Source organism: Lactuca sativa, chromosome 8, assembly GCF_002870075.4.
Source record: "Lactuca sativa cultivar Salinas chromosome 8, Lsat_Salinas_v11, whole genome shotgun sequence".
Lineage (NCBI taxonomy): Eukaryota > Viridiplantae > Streptophyta > Magnoliopsida > Asterales > Asteraceae > Lactuca > Lactuca sativa.
The window spans coordinates 216,205,383-216,230,041 of record NC_056630.2 but is presented as its reverse complement, the minus strand read 5'-3'; positions in this window follow the sequence as shown (position 1 = coordinate 216,230,041).

Genomic DNA, 24,659 nt, shown 5'->3' with positions numbered 1-24,659 from the left:
CCTCTGTCTTGCCCTGTCGGTCATCCATGATCCGCATGGTCGCTGGAGCTGGCGCCGCCACTGGCTCTCATGATGTCAGTCGAGGGAAGTTGGCCTTTTTATGGGCCTTCAGTTTGTAATGAAAGAAAATCAGGTCTGACGTCTGAATGGTAGGAGTAAGGGCTGTACAATCCTTGCGAACGTGCCTGGTCTTGACGCACTTGTAGCAACCCGAGCCCCCAGCTCTACGAACTCCCCATGTGGCCTGCCGCATTTCCCTCAGCGGCTCCGACCATGTTGGCCCTTCGACCTAGAGTCGCATCCCTTGGATTTCTTCCCTGAAACCCCACTAACCTGCCCAACCTCCGCCTTCCTCTTCTGGAGGTTCTCAATTTTAATCTCCCTCTCTCTCGCCCTGGCTATCATGTCCTCCAAGGTCGGGCATGTCGAGTAGCTGACATGTTTCTGGATGCCAACCCTCAACATGTCGTGATACTGAGTCTTCCTCATCTCCTCTTCCCCTGCATACTGAGGCACCAGTAAGGCCCTCTCCCTGAACACGACGGTAATCTCCACCACCGACTCAGTCGTATGCCTCATATCCAGAAACCCTGGCCAACTTCTGCAGCACCATAGCTGGCAGAAACTTAGCCTTAAACCGGGTCACAAAGTATGACCAGGTTATAGCCTCAATGGCTGGGGCGCCCAAAAAATAACGGACCGCCTCCCACCAATCTATAACTCTGTTCCTCAAACACCCTGCAACATACCGGACCTTCGACCCCTTAGGGAAGAAGCTTGTCAACTGAGCAGACTCCATGTCTGTAATCCACCTCCTGGCCACAATGGGGTCCTTCACCCCATGGAAGTTTGGCGCACCACATCCCTTGAAATGCATGAAGGAGAGTATGCGTGTCCCTGACTGGATAGATGCCATGTCGCTCCTGAACGCCCCGAGGTGCTCCTCCATGAGCTCGATGTCCCTTCCTTGATCGAACCGAAAATCACTGGGGTCGCCTCAAGGGTGCCTCTTGTAAACTTAGACGCGATAAACTCGCGTAGTCCGTCATCAACTGGTTTGGAACCTGCACTCGAACCAAAACCTGATCCTAACACAGACCCTGAACCTCCAGCTCTGTGACATGTCACCACCATTCTAAAACAAAACACATAATCATCAGGTTCATACATAATCTTGAGAGGTCTCACACTCTCTACAAGTTCCATGGTTCTATCTCAGCCCTCCTTGACTCGAGTACGGATCCTCTTCTTTCAGTAGTACAGGCCAAAACTACTTTCCACACTTATCCATGCTTTCCTCTAGGATTTCCTTGACTTCACCAAGTCCCCTCTACTAGACAAAATAATTCTTCGAATGAGAGGTCCTACCCTACAACGGTTGGCCTCAAACAAGAGCTGCGGAATTAATATAGACCTACGCTTCTGAAATTATTTAGTCCTCGCAATATGTAACTTAACGTATTCGTTTACTCGTTAGTTTAAAATAACTAGAGCACATAAAAGCACAAAGCAAGCAACATTTAAGCTTTGAGAAATAAAACCAAGTATATCCTATTCAGGCTATCATATCACTAACAAGTCAGTACTATCATGCAGTTCAATAAGAACATAAAGCAGGCACATAAGGCATCTTCCTAGATCTTTAGCCCTAATCTAGCATGCACTTTCGATACAGTAGGCATATAAGGCATCCTTCCTAGATCCTTATGTCACACACCAAAACCGGAACGGTGGAAACGTTCGGGGGTGGAGGACATCATGTTTAGTATCACAAGACATGGATCATAGTAATCAAAGTAATGAAAAACCATTTCATTAGAAAGAAAGTGTTTACAAAGTATGTGGTCACATACGATAAACTACAAAGTAAATAAAAAAATAAAACATGAAGCTATACTGCTCCATCTTCTGAATCCCAGTGAGCGCGTATGTGTCTGCTGGTCTCCTGAGAATACAAGTTATTTTGAAAGCGTAGATCTGCATTTAAGCTGGTTAGTTCATAAGATTTTAGTGATGTAATTTAAGTTGTAAGAAAGTTGTAGTAAGTTGTAAGTTCTGTTTACAAAAGTTCGCCTGTTCCTCCAGAAAATCCTATATTTCATGCTTTGATGAAAAATAAGTAAAAATGACTCTACAATCCTTTCTATGAGTACTAAATGGATACAAGTTATATAAAACCCAAAGTAAACAAACAATCGATTGTGTGTATCTTCCCTAAGCCCACAACCAAACAAGGAATAGGAAATGAGGCGGAAAGCACACATCCCATTGTTTGTTATATCTTCGTTGTATATAACCCTGTCGTATTCACTTGGTACTCACGGATTTAACAGTAATAGTTCCTTTATATTTGATCAAAAGATTCTTTAAGAAAAACCTTATTTCTTTTAGTTTATACTAGCTATATATAATCTAATACCGAATAGATAGTTAATTGTGTGAATCTGCCCTATGCCCACAACCAAACAAGGAACATGAAATGAAGCGGAAAGCACACATCCAACTACTTACGGGTATTAATTATATATAACCTTGATGTATAAACTAAGGCATTATAGAGTTAACCACCTAAGGTACTTTAAGTTTATACTGGTTTAATAAAATGGATTAAACCCTTTACTGGTAAGTCTCTAGTTTTGTCTACCAAATTTTCTATTTGAAAAGTATGTTTTAGTACTAGAAAATGGTGTATTGAATTTGTATACTATGACCTGGCCCATACTTGGTACCCCTTATGATTACTTGGTGCATACGTAACATATATAAAGCTAAGATCGAATAAGTAGTAGGCGGGATAAATATGCTCTAAGCCCACAACCAAACAAGGAACAGGAAATGAAGCGGAAAGCACACATCCTACTACATGTCGGATCCGATTAATATATATCCCTGATGTATACACTAAGGAATCATAAAGTTAGCATTATACGCCCCCTTTCTACTGAATGTACTAGACTCGACTGTTTTGTTTGTCGTTTGTAAGATGAAGTTTTCCTTACTTTATAACTATCTTAACTCAAAAATAGTTTACATTAACTTTCAAGTGGAACTGTCACAATATGAAAGTAATGGGAAAATGTAAGTACACATTTGTCTTTTGAATTGACATCCTGACATACTGATTACCTTAAAATATGTTTTTTTTATTAAGGTCATAATGTGATGGATAGTACCCATACTATACGCTGTCCCTGTAAGAGATTTTGGGTACCAAACGCAACTTCCACAAACAAATTGCTAGGTCGTGTAAATTCACATTAAAGTTATATGATCATGTATACCCAATTTACTATCACCTTTTGTCTAGAACAATGAGTTAGTGACTATTGGTATAGTTAGATCCTGTAGTGTTCTCCGACTATTGCATTTAGTATGTTCGTTCTATTGTAGTATCTTAGTATGTTCTTTCTGTTATCATGTATAGTGTACAGTATGTCTCTCTGATGTATTGTATCTGATGGGTTTTGAGCATTCTAACACTTCCTAAGTGTACATGCAACCCTAATAACCTTGGATCTATGTTTGTCTAATTATCATGCAAAGTTGAATTCCAAGGTTATATTCCTATCTAGCAAACATGGGGAACAATTTCTAACTTGAATGAAAGATCGAATAACTTACCTTGTTGTTGCTTATGTTCCTTGAAACCTTGTGAGCCTAGCACCCCAAGTGTGATGCCTCAAATGCTTCACACAACACCAAATGCTCTTGGAAAGACTTTTGAGAGAATACACACTTCTAGAAATCGGCCTAGCCCTCTTGATTCTTATGTGTAGCCCATTTTGGTGGAGAATGGGACTCTTATATAGTGTTGACACATCTAGGGTTACACCATGTAAACCCTAATGTGTCATGACTCTTCATTTCCATGACCCATGGGTTTGTAACTCCCATGGAGCATCCATGGAGCATCCTATGGGTAGAACCCAACTTGATAATCCATGGAGCCTCTTAGCCCACTATACAAGATATGAATGATTTACATAATCAACCCATATATTTAATTAGTTATCTTTTGATCACCTAATTAATTCCAAATTAATTCTTTGATCAAACTAATCAAATAATATTATTAATATATTAGAACTTATAATATATTAATAATCTCCAAGTGTTATTTCTCTCATTTAGTCTATCCAATTGCATGGTGCCATGCAACCCAAATGGACCATGCTGAGTCGGGTCAAGTACTAACCAGAAATAGTTATGGACTTAGACACCTTATCCAAGAGTATCTACCTCCCTGTTTCTCTTTATAGTATGCTCTAGTATCTAGTATGAACTGAACCTCTAAACTATACCCCTTATAGTTTACTAGTGTTTTACTTGAACTATTATCGAAAAGACTCATTTTACTACTAAGTTATGCTTGTACTTTAAAAACGGAGTTTTGTTATACTATAAAGAAACATAACTTTAAAAGAGTTTTTGAAATGTTTTGATCATTTATAAAAGACATAAGCAATCATTTGAAAGATTTTTATAACAAACATTTACACAATTATCATTGTGTTCAACTTGTATTCCCCCCCCCCCCCCCCCTTAAAAGCATTTAAAACAGTTAAAAGATTCATTATAGGGGTATGGACTCACCTTATGTGGGTGATTCAAACGAATATGCACGTAAGGATGAGTAGTTCCATGAATGAAGTTCAGAAACACAAACATTTCCATGAATAAAGTGTTTATAAGCAACTAACATGCAAGGAAACACCCTTTGGGACTAGGAAACACTTGGAACAAGTGTTAGAATCACATGTGCTTCTTCTAAGGGGTGCTTAAGGCCATTATTAGGTGTTTACGGCCATGGGTTTACGCCCATGGAGTAAATGTTGGATTAATGTCTAAGTCCATAACTATATTTGGTATGTACTTGACCCGACCCGGCATGGTCCATTTGGGTTGCACTTCACCGACACAATTTATATGGATAATCTTTTGAGAATAGTATGTTTATGATTAATATTAATATATTATAAGTTCTAATATATTAATATGGAATCATATTATTTAATTAGTATTGATCAAGAATTAATTTATAATTAATTAAGTGATCAAACGGAACTAATTAAATATGGACTCTTATATATATGGAATGGGCCAAGTTCATTTAGGTTGGGCTAAGCTTTCATGGATAGTCCATGGAGTGTTTAACCCATGGATCCTAGGAAATGAAAGGTCATGGGTATTAGGGTTTAACCCTAATCCTCCATACTATATAAAGATGTCTTTGGTTGGTGAAATTGGCACGAGTGTGGATACACTAAAGAAGGGCTAGCCAATTTCACTAGAGAGAACCAAGTAATCATATTCTCTAAAGTATTCCAAGGTGTCTTGGTGATTTGTGATTCCACTTGAGGCTTCCACACTATTGGGGCTAAGCTCTTAAAGCTTGAAGACATCAAGCTACATCAAGAGGTATGTATTCTATCTTGTTACATTCATAGTTTTTGTATGCTAGATTAGGATAATACCTTGGATGTTCTTATTTGCATGTATAATAGAGAAAACATAGATCCAAGGTATTTAGGGTTGCATGTACACTTAGGAAGTGTTAGAATGCTAAAAACCCAACAGTGGTATCAGAGACACGGGTTGTTTTCTGTTATATTGATGCAAATATTTTATTTTCAAAGTTGAAAAAAAAAACATGAAGTTCGTCAAATTTTAAGATAATTACTTGTTCTTGTGAAAAACTAATTATTTGTAAAATTTGAATAATTTGCTTTATGAGTTGAATTAGGTCAAATTTAATAAAAGATAAAATAATATGATTATTTTATTAGTTTTAAAAGTTTGATCTAAAGAGTTTTATTTTTTGAAACCTCCATAAGTTATGGATATGAAAAGGTTTTAAAAAAAAATTGATTCAAAGTTTTTTATGGAGTTACAAAACTTGGTCTTAATGTTTTAAAGAATTCCATAACTTGTTCTTAAGATATGGAACATGAAAAGTTTTTTTTTTGTGTTATCTTGTTTTATGAGTTAATTTAGATTGATGAAAAATATTATTTGTTAGTTGGTTTTAATCCAAATTAATCTAAAAGAAGTTCATAAAATGTGTTTATGTAACTTAAAAGTCACATTTATGAATCTTAAAACTCATAAAGTTGGCAATGGTTACAAAATGAAGAGTCTTGTGTCATTGAATAATTTTTTATGACTCCATAACTTGTCCTCAAGTTATGGAAGTTCAAGAGTCACTTCATTAAAGAAAAATATGTAACCATAATTAAATCCATAAGTTATAAAATAAAGAAAAGTTAATTCTTTTATTAGTTTAAAGTCTTCCATAACTTGTCCTCAAGTTATGGAACTTGAAGAGTTTTTGGATTAAAACTACTTTAAACACATAAGTTATGGAATTAATTAGTTTTGAATAGTTTCAAAACTTGCCCTCAAGTTTTGGAATTTGTAAAGTTTTCTCTTATGAATACTTTAATTCCAAGTTAGCCCTTAGAATTTTAAAAGTTAAAATTCAACCCTTATACTTTATAATATTATAAGTTAATAATATATATATGTATAAGAGTAAAGTCAGTCTTACCGCTAGTACGCCTCATTCACGAAGCCGGTCTATAAGGTGGGTATAAGGTTGTTGCCTATAAAATGGCAACTTAATGGGTGTCCACTCTCACCCACCGCTTGCTTGACCGGTGGAGGGTCGTTAGCCGAACGGGTTTGACAAGACTATAATTCTCCTTCATTAAAAGTATTAATGATAATACTAAGTAACTAAACTCTTAATAATACCCAATCTTAGTTACTTAGGAAAAATGTGAATAAGGTGCTAACCCATGAAATTACACTTTACACTTTGTCTAAGTCGTTAGTGGAGCGTGTGTGGTTAACCGGCACACTAACTTGGACTTAACAAGGTAGGTAAAGGGTGACTTAATATTTATCATAGTATCGATGGAGCGTGTGTGGTTAACCGGCACATCGATTGAGGGGTAATTTATTAAGGGTACCAAGTGATTTGCATGGTTACTTCACACCTTGTTTTGTGATCCTCGGCATCCCAGTCACAAAACCTGAAGGGCACACTCGAGATTGAAACATGCCTTTGAACAGTTCAATGAATCTCAAAGATCTAGGAGTTTCAAAACCAATTAAAACCTAATAATACATTTCGTTTATCTTGGTGGAAATTGGTGAATCGTCATTCACCTACCTTCAAATATTTTATAGCTTGGATTACGGCATACCTCTTCTAAGTTATAAAATAGTTTGTTGGGTCCTAGCCTTAATATTTCATATTGGGTGTCATATTAAGGACTTTAAATCAACTATCTTGAATATCTCCCAAAAGATGTCTGTAATAGACACCTATGATCTTCCCAAATCTCTTGAAACAAGGTTTCCTAATGAAGATGATGTCCCATGGATATCATACTTCTTTCTCCTCCTCCAATTATTCTCCCTAACCCACAAGCTCTTGAAAAAGTTTAAGGTCACTCAGGCCCTATTAGCGAGGCAAGGTCTAGGTGTGGTCACATCTTGGAGATGTAGTCACATATTGACAAGCCGGGAAAGTTGGGTGTCAAAGTCTTGAGAAAGTTGGTGGTTCAATCACTTTCTAAGTCACATAGTGAGTTCCTTTAGGACACCTATGAAACAGACTATGACAAGACCCTTAACGATCTTATCTATTTGCTAAGATCAACTTCCTAAAACTTTATGGACATTGACAATGATGACATTGGATATCCAGTAAAGCATTCTCTTCCCAATGGAAAGGGATCGGCCATAGTCAACTCGGTTGACCAAATGGTAAAGAGAAAAGCTAAGTCTGTGATAGTCTCGTGTACCATTATCAAAGGGTCCATATGTTTATATTGCCAAGGGAAGGGGCATTGGTTGCGAAGCTGCCAAATTTACCTAAGGATGTTAAAGTCAATAAGTTTGACTCTACTTCAGGTAAAGACCACTATCTAACTCTGTTAAGTTTCTATTCTGAGATTCCTGATACATGATGTGACTGGGTCACATGGTGATGTTTTAAGAATCAAAGAAAAGTGAAGAAACTTAAAGAAAGAATATGCTGAATCTGATGGCTTAGATGGATTTCTATCGCATAGTTTGAAGATCGGATTCTTGAGCAACTTCTAAGGAGTTATGAGATATTGCTTAGGAATAGATAACAACAAGTTTTCATATGGATTGTAAGGATAAGTTTTTCCGCAAAGTTTTAAAATAAAAGAAAATTTTTTTGATTTTATTTATTTTAAAATATCCTTACAATGGCTTTTGAGGAAAAATTGTTGCTTATATGATTCCATTAAAAGCAAGAGTGGAAATATGAAATTGATTCTTTCATTTGTGGTAATGTCTGGATTTACCAAATAAGGAAAGATTCTCATCACCCAAGTTTCAATTGGACCGGAACTTGGAATCATGCAAGTTGTATAGCATGATGAATGAGAACTTTCAAGTTTTGGAAACTTAAGACTAATTACTCGGCCACATGGATGTGTGAGTCAAGTAAAGGACTAAGGGATCGAGTACACATTCTTGTGCACTGATTAAGTCCACCACAAAAGATTGATAAGACTATTCGTCATAGTTTACTAAAGCTCAGTAAATATGATTATACTTACAAGCTTAAGTGTAACTCTGAGACATTGGAAAAGGTTCCAATGTATGGCAGGGCGAATAAGAAGAATCAAATTAGGCAGAAGGATAAAAGTTTCTCATATCTAAAAAGATGGGAGAGTACTTTAGTATCAGTTTTGTTATCATCTTAATGATTAAGAAACCATATCAAAATTAGTTCTCTAAGGAAATCTTAGTGCATTCTTATGACTAAGAAGAGGAACTTGAATTGTTGAAATGGTTAAATCAAGAAGATGAGTCATACTTCGTTCCAATACAAGTCTTAGAGTCATACTCCAAGATTGTCATTTGAGTGACATGTCTTAAAGAAGGTTTAAAACACTTGTCAAATGTAAGAGTAAAAGTTTTCTACTCTTGTACATTTGAAATTGGTAAGTTGTGATGTTTTGGATAAAACAAAGACCAACTTAGGCCAATTGGGTAAAGTGTTTTTCTTGATTAGAATCCGCACTATCTCTTGGATGTTTGACAAGGGAGTCTTATATGTCAAGAGGACAGTGGGAGTCTTAAAGGTCTTGAAAGTCTCAAGAAATAATCAAGAATAAAACCTGAAGTTCTTCACTAGCACACGACTTGAGGTTTATAACCTATCGTGTTGACATATCTGTGCCCATTCCAGTTAAAGTTGGCTTTGCATATGAGTTCTTAGAGTTCTCAGTTTGTTGCATAACAACTTGGAAGCAATGGCAGGCCCTTGAGCTGCCAGGTGGCAAGAAGTTAAGATTGAGTTCAATCCATATGGTTTTGGATTTGTCATTATCTTTGTCTTGTGATTATGGTTTGACAAATTCATATGGGTAGGAACTCATACACCATATAAATCTAAGTGTCATAAGGTTTCTCTCCGATTGATGAAAATGATGGTGAGGAAACGCTTTCACTAAGTAGATTTTACGAAGATATCAATTGTGTTATTTGCATTTTCAAAAGTCGTTAGTGGAGCGCGTGTGGTTAACCGGCACACTAACATGGACTTGTGAGAAATGGCAAATGCCTAAGCAATTGAGACCATGATTACGGTATTCCTTTTCATGATTCTTGAAATTGCTTAGACACACAGGTGAGCTATCTACGGAAAGGGTGTATGAATCTAAATTTCAGACTGTCCAGCTGATTTCTGAGTACATGTCAAAGCTAGTGAGAGCATAAGTGTTATGCTAATAATCATCATGTTAGTGGGAGCATGATAATTATGATAACTATTGCAAGTCAGCAATGTTAATTATAGAAAACAAAAGTTTCAATTGGGAAAAAGTTGTTTTGCTATAATTAAGGGAGAGGAAATTATGCTTCATCTCAAATCTATAAGCTTAGATCGTGAGGTTTTAATCATTTAGTCAAGGATATATATGAATTTCATGTTGGAATGGCTCAACATAAGGAAATTCTGTATATGGGTCCATTATTTGCGTTCTAAAATTTGATTATGATTACGGCATCCCTTTTCATAATCTGAATTATGAGAACTTGGCAAATTGAAATGGAAATATTATAGCAAAAGACTGGTTTAGTCTTTATGTAAGACATCATGAATCGTGTCTCATATGCTTCGGATATAGGATCGATTACATGTGCTATATTCATCCGTTCTAAAATTTTCCAAATGCCTGGGGCATTAAGAAGGGAAAAGTTTTAGAACTGGATATGACTAAAAGGATTAAACAATTGTCGAGGACAATCTAAGGTTTACCAAAGATTGGTTACTCAAGGACAATTGGAAGTATAGTGATAATTCTGGAAGGACCATATTGACATAACCTGTAAGGAGGCAACTCTTGTTCAGAAGTGATAGTCAAAATGGAATCTGGAAATGTTTCAAAGTTAGAATTTTCAATCTGTGTAAGATTAAGGAAACTTAATGCAAGAAGGATATTTCCAAGGAGTTGATCTCCTTTGGAATACTCTATAATGATTGTTGCCAAGTCTTTATGACTTTGTGCATAATCATTACGAGAGGATCAATGCATATAAGTTTAGAATCTAACAGATTTCAGTAAATGGCATGAATTTGGAATTCTTGCATTTGCGGTAAGGATTTGGGAGTGTGAAAAGAGAATCATTGAAGTTATGTTCAATTGATCTAGTTCACAAAGTAAGGATCATAGACAAACATAGTATGCATACTTGGTGTGTGGCATGACTAGTGTTTAAGAAAACATAGTGTACATGCTTGGAGCATGGGACAACTATTGTTTTAAATTCAAGAATAAAGTTGATAGCTGAAACAGTATACAATGAATAATGTGTAATCATATGGTGATAAATAAAAGGTGTTTTATTTATGTTCAAAGATTTGATACCATATTGGATTCAATTATTATTGTGTTTCACTTTGCATGTTTTGACTTCCCGAATAAACTAGGTTATTCTTCCGGAATGACTAAGTTATTCAAACCATCCACAGTCGGTCATATGTTGGAAGTAGATATGAATTAAGACTGTCATGGGTTGGCTTGTAGAGGTCTAAGGTGTTGGACAAAGGGCTACAACACTCATGAGTGCTCATAAGTTCTGAGTATTGGATTCAACCCGCGCTCATTGGAATCACTTCATGGATTTTATCACGAGTGATCATGAGACGATAATATCTTATATTCTTCAAACCTAGAGATATGAGTTGTTACTATGAGTTGGTTGTACATTGATTGCACGAAAACGCATTTGGTAACTCGGTGCTATAAAACGTGCCTTTGTGTATGATTCAACAAGTAGTAGAACAAGCCATATGAGTCGAAGTTTATCCATTCCTTTTACCTTCAGGATAAAAGCGATATCTGTGGGCCCCTCGATGATTTGATGATGACAAATGGAAGTGCTCGGCCGGGCCAGGACTGATTTGATTCGTTCAATTAGTCAGTCGTCATAAATCGGAAATCGGGAAACAACAAATGGACAGAGAGAATGATTATAATCCATGTCTCAGTCCATATGATATCTAGAATGGAGGAATATATGATCCCTTATCTAATGGACAAGTTCGTTGACAAGATCAGAGTTCGACAGCAGCTTTAAGAGCTACGATTGCCAGTTAGGTTTGAAGTCATACGCAATAATAGTTTTAGACTTATCCAAGTGGGAGACTGTTGGATTAATGTCTAAGTCCATAACTATATTTGGTATGTACTTGACCCGACCCGGCATGGTCCATTTGGGTTGCACTTCACCGACACAATTTATATGGATAATCTTTTGAGAATAGTATGTTTATGATTAATATTAATATATTATAAGTTCTAATATATTAATATGGAATCATATTATTTAATTAGTATTGATCAAGAATTAATTTATAATTAATTAAGTGATCAAACGGAACTAATTAAATATGGACTCTTATATATATGGAATGGGCCAAGTTCATTTAGGTTGGGCTAAGCTTTCATGGATAGTCCATGGAGTGTTTAACCCATGGATCCTAGGAAATGAAAGGTCATGGGTATTAGGGTTTAACCCTAATCCTCCATACTATATAAAGATGTCTTTGGTTGGTGAAATTGGCACGAGTGTGGATACACTAAAGAAGGGCTAGCCAATTTCACTAGAGAGAACCAAGTAATCATATTCTCTAAAGTATTCCAAGGTGTCTTGGTGATTTGTGATTCCACTTGAGGCTTCCACACTATTGGGGCTAAGCTCTTAAAGCTTGAAGACATCAAGCTACATCAAGAGGTATGTATTCTATCTTGTTACATTCATAGTTTTTGTATGCTAGATTAGGATAATACCTTGGATGTTCTTATTTGCATGTATAATAGAGAAAACATAGATCCAAGGTATTTAGGGTTGCATGTACACTTAGGAAGTGTTAGAATGCTAAAAACCCAACAGTAAACTCATGGTAAAATATACATAAGAGGGTGTTTGAATGCTAGGGAAACTTGAGGGACCATTTCTCTACACAAGGATGAGAAAAACCAACTTGTTGGAAGGTGTTGAGGTGTTTACGGCCACACCTTAAAGTGTTTGGCCATAAACTCTCCAAATGGTCTTATTTTGGGTCACAAAGGCAAGGGGTTTCAAACGTTCAAGTGTTCCAAGGGTTAGCAAGGGTCTATAAGTGTTTAAGGCTTAAAACATGGCAATAATAAGGGTTTACGACCAAAGGAGATACTCCTGACCATAAACTCTCATTGATGTTGAGTTTGATAATGTTTCAAAGCTGTGATCTAGTGTTTAACATGTTCTACTAGATGATAGATGAAATACTCACACTTTTGAGGGCCTTTGAGGAGGTTTCGGCCACCAAGAACAAGTGTGTGTTCTTGGTGTTCTTGGTGAAAGTTGAAGATCTAACCAAAAGTTGATTTCCATGGATGAAATCAAAAGGTGATTCCAGAGTAAGAAGGATAATCACAACTAGAGGGAAGAATCACTTACATTTTGGAAGATCGGGAATGAAAATCTTGATGATACTTGAGAGAGAAATGAAGTGTTCTTGAGGTGGAGGTGTAATAATGAAAGAAATATGAAGGGAAGTAGTCTTATGGAGGGAGTTTACGGCCCATCTTGACTCTACGGCTGTAAAATCAAGTTTTGTGGTTGTGAACTCTTGTTGGTGGTCCTAAGGCTTGAAATGTTGCACAGTGTCTCTAGCAGGTACATTCTAACACTCATTCCTTAAGTGTACCAGGCTTAAAACCCAATAGAATGACCCTTAACAAGGCTAGAAGGCAATAAATTTTTGGGTTGTCACACCTTAGCCCAAATCTAGCATGTAGTTTTCATAATCATATCATATCATAACATAACATATATGGGTATCTTGGGGATAACTTACTTGAGCTCGGTCGATTGCACGCATCACACACCTTATTCTTTCTTAAAACTCTTCATTTTAATTTTTAGAAAAATTATTTTCTTGTAAACATATTTCAAACCCTTGAGTTGAGTCTAGACACACCCGAAGGCGTGTCCAAATCCCTCAAACCAAGGCTTTGGTACCAACTTTTAACATCCCAAAAATACGGACCAAAAAAATACATTTTTGATATAACGATTTATGAAACAATATATAGAAAACGTCATTAAGTTATTTCATTTCATAAAAAGCCATAGATCATAAGTCTCAAAATCATGTCATAACATAGTAACAATGTCAGAGTACAAATCCCAAGAATCTCATATGCGGAAATCGTGTGTTTGATGCGCTGCTACCGTACCGTCTCCTTTCCCTTCGAAGAAGAAGGACCTAAAACAAAACTGAAACTGTAAGTACAAAGCTTAGTGAGTTCCCCCCATCATACCACATACCATACCATAAACATACTGCCAGACATATCTTTGTGCCTAACCTACCCTGTTGAGCATATATGGGTGCTCAACCTACCCTTGTCAGGTATACTGGGGTGCCCGACCTACCCCTTGTCAAGCATATTTGGGTGCGTGACCTACCCTGCCAGGCATATCTAGGTGCCCGACCTACCCTCTGGTTTATTTCAACTGGCTACGGCGACTATTTCACCCCATACCACTACCACATAATAACATAACATATCATACTGTCAGATATATCTGGGTGCCTGACCTACCCTGCCGGTATAACTCAACTGGGTCTGGGGACTAGTCCCCACCCACCACAGTCACATACTATCATAACATTCTAGCACAAAATAGCATAACAGATAGTGGCATACCACATAATTATCACAAAGACAATCATCTCTACTATAATCAATCTACTAGTGGGCCCACATTGGTGCCTTCGACCCACTTCTACTGGAAGGTAACTCACCTCAATGTAGCGTAGGAGTTGAATTGTCCTCGGTGCTGGGATCAACTCCTCTCAAACTGCTACACATAACAAACTCCTTTAATTACCCTTTAATACCTATAACCACTTTAAGGGTCAACTCCGGTCAATGGTCAAAGTCAAAGTCAACATCCTTGTTGACTCAACTCATCGAGTTGGTCCATCAACCCGTCGATTTTCATACAGAGTTGGGACATTTCGTTCACCACTCGCCGAGCTCCTCCTTGAACTTGTCGAGTTCCTCAGTCTTCATAACACAGTCGGGACCTTTCACCCACAACTCGCCGAGTCCTTCCTTGAACTCATCGAGTTCCTCAATCTTCATAACATAGTCGGGACCTTTCAATCATAACTCCCCAAGTCCTTCCTTGAACTCGTTGAGTTCCTCATTCTTTATACCCAAAATCATGGCCAACTCGCTATGTCATCTCCTAGACTCAGTGAGTTTATTCAGTAATAGAAAAGGTTGGGGGACCACGACCCAACTCGTTGAGTTGTATGAACAACTCGTCGAGTCCCCATAGACCAAGTCCATACAATCGATTTTAGTCAAGCTTAAAACATCCAAAACGTAGATTTGGTTCCTTAGGGTCGATATATCACGTAAAGTTTCTAACTTTACGTGCATGCATGGGTTATTTAGCTCGAAAAGCCCTAAAAAGTGGTTCATATGATGCATGGGACTCCCATGACCATAAAGTTGGCACCTTTATGCCATGGAGTCACTTAAAGACTCTGGATCTGAAGCTATTACCCCAAAACATGGTTGCATCCATGAATGGTTCCATAATATGCTCCAAAGGGCCTTAACTACCCCATGAAGAGATCTAGTAAACCAATAGACAAGTTATATACTTTATACCTCAAATGAAATGGAAATGAAGTGCTTCTTTTGGATCCAAAGCTCCTTCCTTCAACCAAGCACGTTTAGCTTCCACTCCTTCCAGAAAACACCAAAGACCCACTCCTTTTTTCACTCACACAGTCACAAAGCTCAAGATCATGAATTAGGGTTTGTTGGACTATGGGAGGCGTTGAGGAAAGCCACAATGGGGATGTTAAGGACTTTAAATAGGGTGCAAACCCTGAAAATTAGGATTTCACTCTGGCAGCCCTACTCGTTGAGTCGAGGCTTCTCGACTCGTCGACTAGACTTCAAGTTCCGCGTCGACAAATCTCATTCCTACTCGAAGAGTTTGGCGCCTCCAACTCGTCAAGTCCCTTTGAAAAAATGAATAATTCTTATTAAAATACATACCAGGAAACTGGGCATTACATGATGAGTAGAAAACCCACCAATGGTATCATAGCCATTGGTTAATGATTACATTCACCCTAAATCCATACTTTTTGTTAACGCTTGTTTGAAATTGAATGAAAGAAGAAAAATTAGAAAATTCATAATTGTTAGAACCCTTAGTCAAAGCTCGCGACATGAGAGCTTGCTGCTCATGACGTGAGCTGGCCGGATTAGGGTTTCCCTATTTTTTCATTTTTCAAATTTGAAAGTTTGTTTAATGTTGTTAAATATCAAGTTTAAAATATTTTAGATCTGGAAAATAATAAATATTATTTAATAGAGATTTGAATTTGAATAGTTATTTAAATAGTGAATTTAAATCTTTAATATTATTTATAATATTGATTTATAAATTTGAATATTAACCCCTCGTGATTTATTAATTGTTACATTGTGTCCTCGCAATTAATTAGAATTAATAATAAACAACTAAATTTAAAGAGTTTTAAATTTATGCCATTTATATATATATATATATATATATATATATATATATATATATATATATATATATATATATATATATATATTAGAATTGTATCTTATGTATGTATGAGAAAGTTACAACATGCGTCCTTGTGTGTTTAAATGTTGACATTATATATATATATATATATATATATATATATATATATATATATATATATATATATATATATATATATATATATTAGAATTGTATCTTATGTATGTATGAGAAAGTTACAACATGCGTCCTTGTGTGTTGAAATATTGACATTATCAATCCTACCATGAATATGCTCACCTATTCTGTTGTAGGGGATTAATGAGGTCTCTATGATTCCTAATGAGATCGGTTTGTAATATGCTTCGCACTTACCACCTTCACCGACCTATTTCATTTTGAGAATGGAGTCACCGAAAGGATTTGATAGTGATAATGGCCAATCTAATAGTATTCTATATACAAGTATAAACCAAAATCCCATTTTATTAATAGAATGCGAGTCTCATATTATCCACGAAAACTACACATTCTCTTTACATTTTGTTGATGTAGCTCATTCTCTTTATATTTTGCAAACTCTCGAATCTCAAGCGTAACATGAGCCGGGACCATGCAATTTTGCATGGTTAATTCATAATCTATTTAATCTGAGTTTTATGTTATCCATACAGTTCCACATTCTCTTTATAACCTTGTCATGGAATCTTGTGGTTAACTGGCACATCAATTTGAGAGTATAGGTAAACAATAATGTTGAACTCGCGAATCTCAAGTGTAACTTGAGTCAGGGACCACATGATTTCGTATGGTCGATTCATCATTTTTTCAATGATCTGTAGTGACCATGTCATTGAATCTGAGATTAACATAATCTGAGATTAAGATGCCATTGATAGTCAATGAATCTCAAAGATCAAGTAATTTATTGGTGATCGAAATTGGCAAAGGGCTTTGCCTACCTAAATAACTTTATGGTGTGCTTATGACATCCCATTACACATCATGAAGCCAAATATGGATCCTAGCCTTCTTAAATAATTTTATTTAGGGTGATTATTTTCTAAGGATAAGTAATACAAACTATAATGGGAATTGATATTGAATGATGTCTATAACCTTATCCAATGAAATCTACTGCTTCAAAACCTCTAAGGATTAGCTATGAGGATGATTAATGTTTTATAAATTCATAGTTTGGGAATAGTTCTCATAAATGAAAAGAAATGACATGCCTTTGATAAAGCTCTTCCTATGTTACTTTAAAGATTACATTATAAACTATTAGAAAGATTATTTATCAAATGTGCATTGTAAACTGACATATTGAAGTAAAATGGAATTTCTTTGAGTTAGGAGTGGACTTGTTTAGGTAAACTAGATAACATGTACGTATAATCAATTCACTCTAATTCTATAATGAACAACTTGGAATGCCCATGAAGGAGTTGTGTATCATGTTGACGTTTCTTTTTGAAACTAACATGGAAATAAGAGAAACTCAAACTTCAAAACATTCCCACAAATTTAATATCATTAATAGAAGTGTCAAGAAGAAGAAATTCAATTGCCCATGGGTCAAAAGGCGATTAGTGTTGGTGTACTTAATCTAGGCCTAAATGCCTAGGAAAAAGGAAGGCTTGTTCTGAGACATGTTTTGATAACTATTCATTTCAAAAACAAGAAAGGACTTAGAAAGCATACATGCCGAAAATATAAATTTGAGGTGAAATGACTGAAACATGAAGAAGTTAAATTTGATCATGGATCACGAGCCCTTTCTACTTTCCATAGGATCAAAAGATAATTAGTTCTCCCATGTTTGGTGTTCAATCAAATATATGGATTGATAATGTTATCAGAAAATTACTTCTAAACCTTTAGTATTTCACTAAGGATTAAGTACTGACATTTGCAAGAATGTGCAGTGACTAAAATGAAGTAAGAAGACTGAAGCATGGAGAAGATAATTTGATCATGTATGTCATGCTCTTGATACTATTCATGGGATTAAAAGAGAACTCTTTTCCCAAATGTTTAGTTTATGGTATTATAATTGAAATTTTTTATACTATGATTCATGAGATAGTCCTGACTTATTTAAATATGGAGCATTCTGACATCTTAAAAGAAAGTCATGAAATCTATGAAGCAAGTATAGCAACAATACTTTAAATTTGATTCAAATATTTGATTAAGATATATTATTGTGGTGGAAATATCTGTTGATAGTAGTTTACCTAATGGATCAATCAGATTGACCACAATACGTACAGATTTAAGTACATCCAAAAGGTTTGGGAGAATTGTATTTTTGGAATCATAGTATTGGATACAGAAATGAGAAATGCATTACCAAGTATCCAGTTGGATCGGATTTTGGATATCATTTGACCTAGTCTCATGATAAGTGCAAATCTTGTTTATCAAGATAGATGATGAATACATCACTGGGTAATATGAATATCTATTAGAATTAGTTCGTACTAATGGACCGTTCAAATTAACCACGATACATGGTATGACCAACTTCGTATGAACGTAAGTCTGGAACCTTACAAGTGTTCAGAGCTCTCATAAAGAGATGCTAACAATCAACTGGGCAATAGGATGAGACATTCATAGTGAGAATATCAGTCCAAAATTTATCGATCTTCTAAGGAATTGTGAAAGAGTCTCACGAGCTATCTCCACCCAAAACACTACCACAAAGAGTGTTTTTTGGATAGAGAAACAAATAATTGATTGATTTTGTACTAGATGAGTCTCACTATGTTTACTAACAATTCATGTATTGTACCATGAATAGTGTTACAAGAAGTCATTTGGTCTTGTACCAACTAAGTAGGTTCATGAAACACTCTATGATATGTTAAGTGGGATTCACTCCTCACTAGTACATATGGAAGTTTACGATTATGAGGCTTATGCTCGTCATGAAATGCTCGACAATCTAGAACTTAGAATAGAGATGTGTTATCTCATCGGAGAACCCATCAAGAAATTTGGACAGTTGTTTAATAATCCTTTTGAGAACAAAGTGTATGTTCTTAGAAGGGCATTCTCCAAGAGAGGTAGTTGTTATCCAAAAGGGCTAATGGGAGCTATGCTAATCGTGATAAGATTCACGAGTCAACCAACAAAGAACCTAAAGTTGAACCTAACATTGAACTCGCGATTGAAAGAGCTATTAAGGAAACTGACATACTTCCACCTATTCCTTATAGATCTAATAGAGGAAATCATACACTAGTTATATAAGAGCTTATATTACTGATGTGTATGAGTTACTGGTAGATATCAATCAGAGTTACCAACTATCAAAAGCTATGGTAGGCCCTAAAAGCGACAAAAAAGAAGTAATACATGGAAAGCGAGATTCAATCCATGTATGTCGAAACTTGGTAGATCAAGCACTTGGCCTTAACCATTTAGTGTAAGTGGATCTTCAATAAGAGACAATCATGGATAGGAACATACACGTTATCAAACAAAAGATAGGTTGTTAATGATGTGTAAGGTTGATAAGCTCACTTATGGATCAAAACAAGCATCTCGCAAGTGGGATCACTATTTCAATGATAAAGTTCAAGGAGTTTGAATTTCGAGAAATAAAGATGAGCCATACATATGTCAAAGCTAGTGGGAGGAATTGGAATTTTTGTTTTAGTGAGAAAGTTCAAGGAGTTTGAATGTCAAGAAACATTGATAAGTCATATATATGTCAATGCTAGTGGGAGCATTGTAGTCACCCTTGTATTGTACACACATAATTTACGATTCATAGGAAACTATATTCTAACTTAGAAAGTGTAAAAAATTGGCTTGATATGAGAAGTGTTTCATTGTGATATACATGAGAGAAACAAAACACGTATATAATAAGGATCTATGGAGATAGATCAAAGTGATTTGTTGGGTTAGGAAAAAATACATGGAATCTTGAGGAAACTCCACATGCAGAACTCAAAAAGGATTTCGTGCTTAATAAGACATGACAAAACAATGAGCGATTCTAATGTCCTAATTCTACTAGATGTTATGAGTCAGTTCCCACATGCTTTGCTATGGGATAGATCATAATTCCATCACAAGTACTACATCCGATAACTCATATGCCTTGAGCATGACAAGTTAGATTAGATCAATTTGGAATGAATCAGCGAATCAAAATCAAGAAAATTCTTAAGTGTCCTAGGAGGACTGAGGAAATTATCTTCATAGTATGGAAGAGATCATTGTTAGAGTTACATTGATGCTCAGTTCCACACTAATGAAGACGATTCCTTTAGCAGTCAGAATTTGTGCTTGTAATGAATGGTGAAGTATTAGCTTGGAAGAGTACCAAGTAATACACCATAGTGGATTTGATACACTCAGAGTATATTGCAGTTAGTCAAATTGCAAAGAAAACAATGTGGATAAAAGATATTTATTAGTGACTTCTTTGTTGAAATTCAACCACTGATGGTCCTTTTCGGGGCTCTTTGTGACTTTAAGGGTGAACTTACCTCGAGTATGGATCCCAAGTCATAGAAGATCATAAGACACATACTTAGTAACTACCATCACATTTGATAGTGATACAAATGTAAATACTGTTAGATTAGGTGTCTAAGCCCGTAACTATAATTGGTATGTACTTGACCCGATAAAAGCATGGTACATTTGGGTTGAAACACTCTAGAACAGTTTGATAGGCTGGTTATTTGAGAAAGAGGTTATTCTGATTTATTAAGATATTATAAGTATAATAAATTAATTGAGAGATCATATTATTTGATTAGTATTGATCAAGAATTAATTTGGAATTAAATTAATGATCAAAAGAGACTAATTAAATTAACAGGGACTGATTGTGTAAATTAGTGATATATAGTTTGGGCTAATGATCCATATTGATTAGTATTGGACTAAGTTCATGTAAGACTCCATGAAGAGTTAGTCCAAAGGGTTTATCATATGGATTATTGTATTAAGGCCTAAGGAAGTGGATTAGGGTTTAACTCTTGGATTCTACACTATATAAATGTAACCCCTATGCCAAAAATCATGCACTAGTGATTCTAAAAAAACTCTAGACGGTTTTTGTGTCTCCAAACCTATCTCTCAAGTTCCTCCTCGTGTTCTTGGTTTGTTATAAGACATTTGAGGCATCACACTTGAGATGCTAGGCTCTTGAAAGATAAATTCCTACAAGCTACAATTAAGAGGTATTCTTCTAACTTACTTTTATGTTTCAATTACCAATATTGTATGCTAGTTGTTGGTTTCTAGCTTTGGAAATTTTTGTCGCATGTATAACTAGAAAAAAACTTAGATCCAAAGCTATTAGGGTTGTATGTGCACCATAGGAGTGTTAGAGTACATAAAACCCAACAGTGGTATCAGAGCCAGGTTGTTTTCGGTTATATAGATGCATAGCTAATTGTTCAAAGTTGAAGTAAAATGAAAAAACTGTTTTTGTTAGATTGAACTTGACGATTCCACTATTGGACTCGATGAGTTGGATGATTTTGGTCATGAAGTTGACGAGCCCATAGCCTGTCTCGACGAGTTGGATCATCAGTTGGTAGGATTTTCGGGTTTTTGGCATGTTTTGGATTAGGATCATTACCATAAAATGTTTTGATTCATAAAATTTGATTTTGTTGATATGGTAATGATTATCCCCAACCAATTAGATGATGATTGACAAATTTTTAAGATAAGTACTTGGTTTTATGAAAAACTAAGTACTTCTAAAATTTGAATCATTTTGGTACAAGAGTTGAATTACATCAATTTAGTAAAAGATAAAATGCTCTTATTGTTTTATTAGTTTAAAATTTGTTCTAAAGTTTTTAAGGAGTTACAGATTTTGTCATCAAATTTGGAACTCAAAAGTTTTTTAAGGAGTTACAAATAAATATTAGTTAAATTGATCTTAATGTTTTTGAAGAGTTCCATATGTTATGGAACTTGAAAAGGCTCTTCTTTATAGAACAGATTAACTCCTTAAGTTATGGAGTTCAAAAGTTTTTCAAGAATTACAAAACTTTACCTCAAGTTATAAAAGTTGGAAAGTCTCAATTAAGAAACATTGAATTCATAGAAACCCTAGTACTTTGAAAAGTTTTAAATAATGTAACTCATGGGTTCATAACTTAAAATTAATTAAATAGTTTTAATTTGATTTAGCATCTTGATGTTTTTTGAATAAGTTCAGTTAACTCTTATGGACTTTATTATTAGTTAATTAAATGTTTAATTAAAAGGGTATTATTAAATCCATAATCATATGGTTTAAGTTTAATTAAATTTAGAATATAATTTATTAATAGATTAAACCATCAAGTATTTTAGAAGTTTAAAATACACCCTTATACTATATAAAATTAAAAGTCTAATACATTATATATGTATAATTAAAAGGCCAGTCTTACTGTTAGTAGGCCACATTCACGAAGCCAATCTATATGGGGGTATAAGGAAACTGCCTATAAAATGGCGGTTGAATGGATGTCCACTCTCACCCACCGCTTCCTTGATTGGTGGAGGGTCGTTAGCCGAATGGGTAGGATAGGACACAAACTTACATTACAAGTATAATGAAAATGTAGCACCTGGTTCCTGGTATGTGAAATTTATCTAAGTGTTTTGCATTTTTAGCCTTGGACTCGGCGAGTTGTAGGCCCGACTCGCTGAGTAGAGACGGGAGACGGAGCACGTTTAAGTTGGCGACTCGGCGAGTCCCCGCTGTCTGATGAAACCCTAAATTTTAAGGGTTTGCACCCTATTTAAACCAACCTTATGCGCCCCAACCTTGCCCCCTTCACCCTCAGAGCTCCCAACATCGTCCAAACCCTTATTCCTTGTGAGATTGAAGTGTTTTGATGTGTTTCTTGAAGCTTTTGAGAGAAAAGAAGAGTAGATCAAGAAGAGAAGAAGGAGGCCATACATCCTTGTGTTATCTCAGTGATTTCCTTGAGGTATAACTCAGTTTCCCTCTGTTTTCATGCTTATAACTCAGTTTCCCTTTGTTTTCAGCAGCTGGGGACTAGGTTGGGTGGAGTCAGAGGTTTCCTAGGGTAAGCCTAGGATAAGAGTAGCAGAGATCAGAAGTAGTGAAAGGGATCTGGTGGAGTCAAGGCAGTCCTTGGAGAAGGTATGGATAGATGTGGAAGGTAGTATGGGCCCGTACTACTGAAAGTAGAGGATCCGTACCCGAACCGAGGAACAAGATAAAACCAGAGAACTTGTAGTAGGGGTGATCCCTCCAGAGGTATCAATATCGCTAAGGGTTATTATTTATGTATTTCAGAATGGTGGTTCTACGCTCGAGGCCAGCAGTTGGCAGTACAGGAGAGGGATCGGGTTCGGGATCAGATTCCAAGCCAGTAGATGAGGGGCTACGCGAGTTCATCGCGTCAGAGATCACCAGAGTCGACCCCCATTATCTTCGGGTTGATCAAGGAAGGGATATTGGAGTTGATGGAGGATCACCTCAGGGCGTTCAGGAGCAAAATGGCATCTGGTCAGTCGGGATCTCGCACGTTGTCCTTCAAGGACTTCCGGGGCAGTGGTGCGCCGGATTTTCACGGGGCGAAGGACCCCATAGCTGCCAGGCGATGGATTGTAGAAATTGAGTATGCACAGTTGACTAGCTTCTTCCCTGAGGGGTCGAAGGTGAGATATGTAGCAGGATGTTTGAGATATCAAGCTAGTGATTGGTGGGAGTCCATTGGTGACTGGTTGGGAGCCTCGGCTATCGAGGCTATGACCTGGTTGGACTTCGTGACCAGGTTCATGGCAGAGTTTGCGCCGGCTGTCGAGCTCCACAGCTGGTCAGGGAGTTCCTAGATATGATACAGACGACAGAGATTGTGGCGGAGATCACCGCCAAGTTCCGGGAGAGGGCGTTGCTGGTGCCCAGTACGCGGGTGATGAGGATATGAGGAGGACCCACTATCATGACAGGCTACGAGCTGATATTCGGGAGCATGTCAGTTTTTCAGCTTGCCCTACCCTGGACTCTATGATTGCCAGGGCGAGGGAGAGGGAGATAGACCTGGAGCACATCCGGAAGAGGAAGGCGGAGGAAGGGCATGTTATGGGGGCTTCGGGGAAGAAGCCTAAGGGACCGGATGTAGAGCCGAAAGGCCAACAGGGGTGGGGCCGCTGTAGGAAATGCGGAAAGACGCGTGAGGGAGCGTGCAAGTTGGGATCGTCAAGCTACTACAAGTGTGGCAAGTTAGGTCACTTCAGCAGGGATTGTACCACCCCTACACCTGTGATTCAGACATCGGATTTGCTGTGTTTACATTGCAACCAGAGGGGCCACAAGAAGGCCAATTTCCCCCAGTTGACAGCATCAGCGCCGGTTAAGGCGCCAGCTCCAGCTACCCTGCGGATTACAGATGGCCGGCAGGGCAAGGCAGAGGCTCCAGTGGTGAGGATTTGGGCGTTTCAGCTGACTACAGAGGAGGCTCGTGCCGCACCCAATGTGGTGACGGGTATGATTCTTTCCCTCTATCTTATTTTTTTAT